The sequence below is a fragment of the Perna viridis genome, chromosome 3 (genome assembly GCF_037379345.1).
Source record: "Perna viridis isolate PV_CMFRI_1.1 ecotype Kerala chromosome 3, ASM3737934v1, whole genome shotgun sequence".
NCBI classification, from domain to species: domain Eukaryota; kingdom Metazoa; phylum Mollusca; class Bivalvia; order Mytilida; family Mytilidae; genus Perna; species Perna viridis.
The window spans coordinates 54,839,291-54,848,352 of record NC_142447.1 but is presented as its reverse complement, the minus strand read 5'-3'; positions in this window follow the sequence as shown (position 1 = coordinate 54,848,352).

Genomic DNA, 9,062 nt, shown 5'->3' with positions numbered 1-9,062 from the left:
TAAGTGCTTATGTATACAACAAATACTTCACTAACATTCTTTATCACTCAATAATACTATAATATCACACGGTTATTGAGTGCAAACGCCAAACTATAAAAGTCTATTCTTATCAACATTGTTTAAAAAATGAATGTCAATTTAAAAGCTTAGCTTACATGGGCGTCACTGTCGATATTTTTTAATAGCTGCTATACTATCAAATAAAACAAAGCTACTTGAAGATTCTGTATGCTAAAAGTTTTACTTTTTCCCCCTTAAATTATTTATCTTATTAATTCATTTGAATAGCAGCTAAGATACTAAGTATTTTTATGTCAAAAAATTCGACGGGTCATATTACTCCCTGTAGCACAGACAGCATTTCTAAATATTTCAGTCATTAGCAGGTGTCAATTTAAGTCTGCTAATATAAAGTCTTTTCTAAAAACATGCTTGGGTTTTTTTGTTGAAACAGTTTTCAGAAATACGATCAGAACACGATTTTTTTTAAAAACACTGGGGAAATGTCTGATTTTCACCCCTACCACAAAATTTAAAAGTCAAAAGCATAAGAAGAGTATCTGACTTGAAACATGTATATTATAATATAATTTAACTATTTTCCCTATTTTTTTCATTATTCCCCTTTCTACTTTCTACTTATATCTAATAATATTAACAATAGTAAACACCAATTCCTTAATTGAACATAAAAATAAAAATAGGAGCTCAACGTCCAACTGTGCTTTCTTGTGTATGTAGATCGTCTTCTAATCCTCTTTTCGTGTTTAGGTCACCTACTACCGATATTCCGTTCCTCTTACGTCTACCCTGGATTTGAACAACTCTGTATGTGTTTCTAAGAAAGCAGAGGACGCTTACCCTACCGATGCACCTGGTCCATGCTCCCAGTTTTAGTGGAGTCCGAGTTGCTCCTTTGCTTTTGTTGTTACTTTGTATGTATGATTTTAGTTACTTTATGTTCTTTGTTTTGATTGTCTATATTCCATGTCTGGTCTTCATCCCTGGATTACATTCTTTTGATTTTTCGCTGGAATCTTGGTTCCCATGATTTCTGTTTCCAATACAAACCATGGAATAGGGACCACTGAAATCGCAACAGACAATTCATAAACATTGAAAATGAAAATCAATAATATAAGAAATACATTCTGAAACTTTTAAGTGCTTTTATAAATATGTTTGAATTTACAATGATAGTGAACATTACTGAAAACAATACATATGACTTATATGTCTCAGTGTTATGTAACAGTCGTTATAAAAATCAGGCTGGAGGTGATTCACGAAAGTTGAAGAAACCACCATATTCACTTTTATTTTGTATTCAGTACATACTTTCATGTCTTCCATAGAATAAAATTTGAAAAAAGTCTGATTAAACTATTATTCTTTAAAGTCTTTTGATGAGCCATAGAACTCTCTGATATGTCTTGTAATGACATAAACCTTTGAGATATCTGTCGGTAAAAAGAAACACCTGCCCAACGGAATATAAAGATGTCACCATTGAGATTAATCATATGATGTGATCGAATTTAGTGTAATTAGAGGAATGTCTTAATAAATGGTAACAACCTATTCAATATCTCGGGTAAAGATAAGAATCTTGGAATAAAGCAAGGATTGTTAAAACTTCTTCAAACTACAGGTTCTATGTTGTTTTTGATCTTTGATCAAAGAATCGAAATATTTTTTGATAGAACTATTAACCTGATTGATTCTCTCCCCGGTCACGAGCCCTTGATTATTAAAGTAGTTACGATATCATTAGAACTCTAGAAGCCATCAGTGTATTCCATTAATGGCTTGCTAACCATTACTAAACTTGTTCCTTAATTTCTTACTAAAAGGTAAAAGCCTTTTCAATATTTGAGGTTAATGATTTTAATGCATTTGTTGTTATTTCTGGAAAACCTTATATCTGAGTTAAATTTGATAAAACTGTAGGTTCGATGTATGTGTTATCTTTTATCATCCATTTGTCCCCAAATGCAAGCTTAAAATATTACAATTAAACATGTACTGTTTATTTTCCATATGTTATAAATTAATATCAGTCATTTATTTTTTGTGTTTTGTTTCTTGTTTTGCTAATTCATAGTTATTTTTCACTGAACATACAGATAAATTTGTACATTTAAATATCGCATTAGCTGATTTTGTTATCGAGAGGATATGTAGTTATACGTTATTGTATTAATCGGTTGTTGATTGTTTCAATCTATTTTGTTTTTATATATTATTTCTTGTATTTGTTGTTCAACACACGTATATGTTATATACATTTATGATTACTATAAATTCTGGTGATGTGCTCAGGAAACATCATAGTCCTCTTTGATTCGTGGTAACATTTATCCGGTCGCTGTAGATTTCTTTTTAAATTTGTCTTTGGGATGTCTCTTCTAAAGAATTATGATCACTGATTGACGGGCAGAACTGACGAGAAAACATTAAAACTAGAACATATTCAAGTAATTTCATTTAAAACATATAAATTAGCTTACTTTTTGTTAACTGAAAAAATATATATCTTAAAGATTTATATTGTTAGAATGCCGGTATACACATCAATGGCTATTACAAATACATTCACATGTTTTAATGCCAAAATATAATGTTTCTTCAGATTTATTTAAAGGATATACATAACACTTATAAAATGCTACATATAATGATAATAATGTATCTGTCGGCATTTTAATATTATATTGTATGGAGATTCTTCGGGCATATGTTGACGTTTTAAATAGGTATAATAGGAAAAAAGAACTGATGATATAGAACTGAAAGCAAAGATGATGAATGTACAAGTGAAAAAACATCAACGAACAAAACACAAACAAACAAACAAAAACAAAACAAACTATTCGGAAAGAAATTACAGTGAAAAGTAGAACTTAAGAAGCCATATACGTTATGCATATCTAGGATATATTAAATTTGTAAGTGGGAATTAATAAATATCAATTGATTGTTTCTTGCAGTTTTGATTACCATAAAGTTTAAGTTGTCGATTTATACAAGAATTGCTTAGAGGTCCGGCGACCGATATTGACACCATCATAGAGATGCTGTATAAGATATTAATCAGAAATTTTTGTTGTGTTACGATTATAGATAGTTTTAACGCCACTGACTTGTGATCCGCTAATGGATATTTAGTTAAGTCCATTGTTTCATGATAAATGGATGTCATCTAAAGTCTGAAACGATCACATTACAGCTAGATGGTAAATGGACAACTAAACATATGGGATATTTAATGAAATAATGTCCGGAAGTTGACTTGACACTCGCTACGAAGAAAGTGACAATCTTAAATGTAGCGTTTAATATCGATGAAATAAGTTCCTCGTTAAAGCTTATACAGCTACGTTATGTAAAACTATAACTAACAAACATTGGCATATTTTGTCTGTTGAATTGTTCTTTTTCTATAAACAAAGGAAAAAAGAGACATCATTAGTAACAGAAACAATGCGTAACTGAAAGAAGCAAGCGCTGTGAATTTGTAATATTATTTTTCAATATGTCAGTATGTTTCAGGGTTTGTGTGGACTTATTTCTGTAAAAATTCTAGCTGTCCCAATATAATATAATTGTGTAAGGAATTAAACATTGGTTTTAAGTGCCAGTCTTTGTACGAATCAGGCAGTGGGTAAAACATTGTATGAAAACCCGTCATTTTGATAGTGTAATTTGACTATTTGCGCAATCAGAATCAAGGGACAAAACAAGATTTTCCATAATATGTTGGTGGATTGAGATATTTTATTGAAATGCACTGTAAATGAACATCTAAAGGGCAGATAACTCTGTCAAAAATCTCATTTTTCCAACATTTTTTTGAAAAATATACGAGCAAATCCAATGCAGAGATCAAATAATGGCCTCTTCAAATAAAGAAAGCATACTTGAGTGAAAGTGTAGTGTCAGATCGGTGGGGTTACTCGTTTTTCCCATTTTGTCCGACTCTTACAAATACATTCACTGAATTATATTTCGTATATCCTTATGAAACTATTTACATTAAAACAAAACCTGATTAGCTGTTTTTAGTAGATGTAAAACCTTTAGATACGTTCTAATAGAATGATATATACTTTGCATGTTCCATATGATAGCCAAATGGTTAACATGATATGTGCATGAAACATGCCACAGATGTTTAATTAATGAAATTATATCCATTTTCTCCACGTATTTCCATATATTTGTATAATTGTTGCATTTGTCAGTCCCGAGAGTTTCAGTATAAAGGGCATCCATGATAATCGCCATTCAATTAATTCATTGGGTTCACTTCTTGATGATATACGATGTATGATACTCGTTATTTGCAAGCCAGATTAGTCAAGAAACCTTTTTGGGAAATGTATGACTCAACAGACAAGGTCACATTTAGTTTTAAGCTTAAGTGTCATGAAAAGAAATTATTGACTTACATCATACGATTTGTATTTTTCTCAGTGCCTACCATAATAAACTTTGATTCAGTTGAATAATTATAATGTTTCATCTGCATGTGTGACAGTTTTGATGATTCAAATTAAAATATTAAAAGGTCATTATCTTATCCGCTTTTTGAATTCTTCGTTTTATTTTCATTTTTAAGTCACTTCATTTAAATAATTAATTATATAGTTTTAAGAAAGGTCAAAACAACCTGGTTGTTAAAATTAGTTTTAATAAGAACTCTCTCAAATCTATCGTTTCCAAAATATAATCAGTAAGAACAGAATATCTAATCAAGTTTTTTTTTTATTAAGAATGGTTGTACGTTAAAGCCTGAATAAAAAAGCTTTTTTCGTCAAATTCAGTGAGATCAAAATGAATATTTTACTACTATGTTTGAAAATTGCAAGGAATGAAGCTGCTCTACAACCCAAATGCAAATTGTATTCTACTGCTATGTTACATTGTGACATTCTATGAACGGGTTTAACTATCAAATTGTGATATCACATTATTAACTCACTGTATTCTAAAGTAGAACCATTTGAAAATAATACATATATCTAACCTTTGATTTTATGACTTTCTTAAAAAAAATAAACCAAAAACAAAACAAAAACAAAAAACAAAAAACAAAAAACAAAAAACAATAAACAAAAAAACAAAACAAAACAAAAACAATTGACAGCGAAACCATCTCATCTTCCCCCAGATTACAGTGTAAGCATATCATATTCATTTTGATTTTAAAAATTTGCATTTATATAGTAAGTGCTTAAAAGAACATTAAAATGAATATCCAACTATTTCAAATAATGATTATTTTTCTGCATGTAATGTTGGCTGCACCTAGTGTGCTTTACTTTTTCAGCTTAAATTATTTTTCTAAAGAATACGGAGTGAAATCAACACAAACTGAATTTTATATAATTAGCTTTAAAAAGCCCAACTGGTAAGTTTATTTTCCGTTGGCGATGTAAAAACCAAAACAAGATTTATTTGCAATTTCGCTGCTAAAAGGTAAACTCCATTTCTATTAGAGAAATAACTATCTTAATGTACTTGGAAAATAAATGGTTTTAACGAGTTTAAGAAAAGCATAATAGCAATTGAAACTGCAGAAAATTCTGATAATTCTCAGCTTTAGGCAAACCTGTCGATATGCCATGTATTAGACAACGCATCACTCTGTGACAGTGTTATAACTGTTTTCTTGTTAACATTGTTCTCGCTGGAAGTGTTCAAATTCGTCTTTTATTTCTACTACTGAAAGATAAGTTTATTTTTAGTCTTCAAACACGAATACATTTGAACCATGATGACGCCAACATACATGTGTGGTTTATATTACTCCTTGTATAATGAACCATAACTGTTATGCATACCATTGTTTTCAGAGACTATCGTAATAGTTCATTATCTATCTATGGACATGTGCTGTAACTGAAATAACCCATATATTCCAATCATATTGATTTTAATTAGAAAGCTATATCCTCCGCTAAGTGTCATTATTTCATTTAATATAATTCAATATATAAAGACCTATTTCAAAACAATATTATTGCTAAATATATACTCATAAAAAGTTTTTTTTTAAATGAATACAATAAAAATTTATTTGAATTCATAGCAGACATACCAACTTTGAGTTATGTTGTGTTTATATGTCTTAAATTTGAACACAGTTTCTGTTATGAACTTAAATAACAAATTCAGAATATATTCATTTTAAATGTGGCCCTTAACTTGTTTAATGCAGTATGTATATTATTACATTTCGTTTGTCATTGTTTAATAAGTAGTTACATTTGTAGTATTTTTTCTTATCACGTTACTGCTATATGTGGAATATTGCAATAACAACAAAACGAGAATAATATCCATTGCTGCGACGTATGTCATGCTGCCAATTGCTGCGACGTATGTCATACTGTCCATTGCTGCGACGTATGTGATGCTGCCAATTGCTGCGACGTATGTCATACTGTCCATTGCTGCGACGTATGTCATGCTCTATTGCTGTGACGTATGTCGTGCTGCCAATTCCTGCGACGTATGTCATGCTGCCCATTGCTGCGACGTATGTCATGCTCTATTGTTGCGACGTATATCATGCTGTATATTGCTGTGACGTATGTCATTCTACATTGCCTCCATTCAGTAGGAAACTTTTTAAGTTGTTAAACCACTCTCTGTCATAAAATATTCCAAGTTTTAGCCCTCTTTTAATGGCTCACATCGAAAATGTGAATTTGATTGTACGATCACCAACGAGGTTTCAGGTTGTCTTTCTTATTCGAACACTCCATATTGGTCAATCAAGTCATAGTAATGGTAGTATAACTTCTTGAGTGACGAGATTTTTCTTAATGCAACTTATCCTTATCCCCGTAGTTTTGTCTAATCTCAAGATTTGTAAGAAGACCGTCTACCTGCCAATCTATTATCATGTTATGTTATTGTAATAAATTACTTTCCTTTCTATGTATGATTTTAGTTACTTTATGTTCTTTGTCGTGTATGTCCGGTCTTTGTCCCTGGAATGCATTCTTTTGATTACCGCTATAACCTTGGTTCCCTTGATTACTCTTAAACCCTATGATAAAGAATCTGATTTGATTTTTAAAGATTTTTTAACAGAAGAAAAGTTTATATCTAAAGGCAATATGATATCTTGATGGCACGGAGTTTAACCTGACTTGTTTGAGAAAGCAATATACCTTAATTATACTTAAAAGGTTTGTTTCTTTTCTTCTTGTATTTCAGTATTTTGATCAATGTAACAAATAAGTAAGCATATACGACAGATTTTGATTGAAACATATTTTTAATTCTTTCACAAATCTTATGGTTAATGATGTATACATGTACAATACAAACCAAATACTTCAGAAATTTTATCTTAATTACAAATCAAAATAAATCTTTATCCACATATTACAAACTATAGTTTACAAATGAGAGAGACCATCCTAACTCTCTACTTCATTGAGCCACAGGAACATTTGATAACGTGCAGGATTTAATCAATAGTTGAGAAAATCTCAAATAAAACAATCATTCTGTCAAACTCTAATTCAATATCTATTTGTTAGACTTCAATTATTTCTGGGATTTCAGAACATATCTTTGCTAGAGATTTGTATAGAATTTGCGTGTAACTTGAATAAATTTTATGTGTTTTCACAATTGATATATGGTAAACTTATGACATAACAGTAAATTCATGAAATAGAATCCTCAAATCTATGGCAATCATATTGTACGAAATGAACTATTTCAAAAGACCAAAAGGATACATAGTTGACAGAAGATCATTAATGAATTAAAATACACGCACAAAAAAAAAAAACAACAAAAAAACAAAAAACAAAAAAAATTAAAAGATATGAAAATGTTTAAAGGACTAGTATAATAAGAATGTGTTTTTGTGCTTTTCAAGATACATGAAGTCCTAAGTTTTCGAAAATCATGGGACAGCAATATTAGTTTTTTTTTCATAAATGAACTCCAATTGATAACATATATATACCAAATTGATTATACTACATTGTGTTAAAGGAAATAATGCATAAATCAGAAACATGTGTTTTTCGTGTGTTTTTCATGGTGGTCCTATACATATGAGAAATCTGTACTGAACGTGTTTTTAAGGTATTTTCGACTTGAATTTGTTGCTAACTGCCTGTGTATATAGAGAAAACATCAAAGCAGGAACAGTGGCGATTCCAAATATCTGCAATCATCCTCAATATCAATATGGCAGTGTGAAAGAAAATACGAACACATTCTTTTAAAAAACAAAAATATTAGGAAGGGATTATTTGCACACACACAAAGCCAGGCACACATAAACTAAAATAGTAATCAGTAAGAATAAATATCTTTCCATCCTTGTATGCAATGTATGTAATGTTCAAATTGGCCTAACTTACACATATGTTACAAACCTCAACCTAGTTCTATGTATGTTTCTATTGATATAAATTATTTTGAACATTACATATAAACTGTTGTCGCTTTTGTTGTAGAAAAATAATCCCTATAAAAAAAACTGTTTTTTTATTTTTGCTGTTGTTGTTGTTGGTTTTTTTTTTTTTTTTGCTAGAGTTTTTGCAGTCTTTGATACATTAAGATCAATTTGCTTATTCAAGAAAAAAGCGAGACCTCATGATTTATTTTCGAAACATGTTATCTGTCCATAATGGCATAAAGCAATCAAATGCTCAGAAGAATGTGCGACTAACAAGTCGAAACAGAGCAATTGGAAACCTTATATTTCACACTAAAAAAACAAGGAAATTTAAGGCATGCCAGAATGACCTAATAATTATGAAAAAAAGTATTTTTTAATTCATTTATTTTAGTTTATCAACTAACTAAACTATCTCGGTCATTTTTAAGAATGGAAAAGAACAAATTGAATTTGATACATTATCCTCCTAAGATATTATATTTTCGTGATTTCTTTTAAAGAATTTTGATCTTAGATGAAGCTTGGTAATGACGACAAACGACTCTGGTTATAGTTTATGATCATTTACTCTGTTCCATTTTCTTGTTTGTTTAAAGAGATTTATCTACTTTTATGGGAG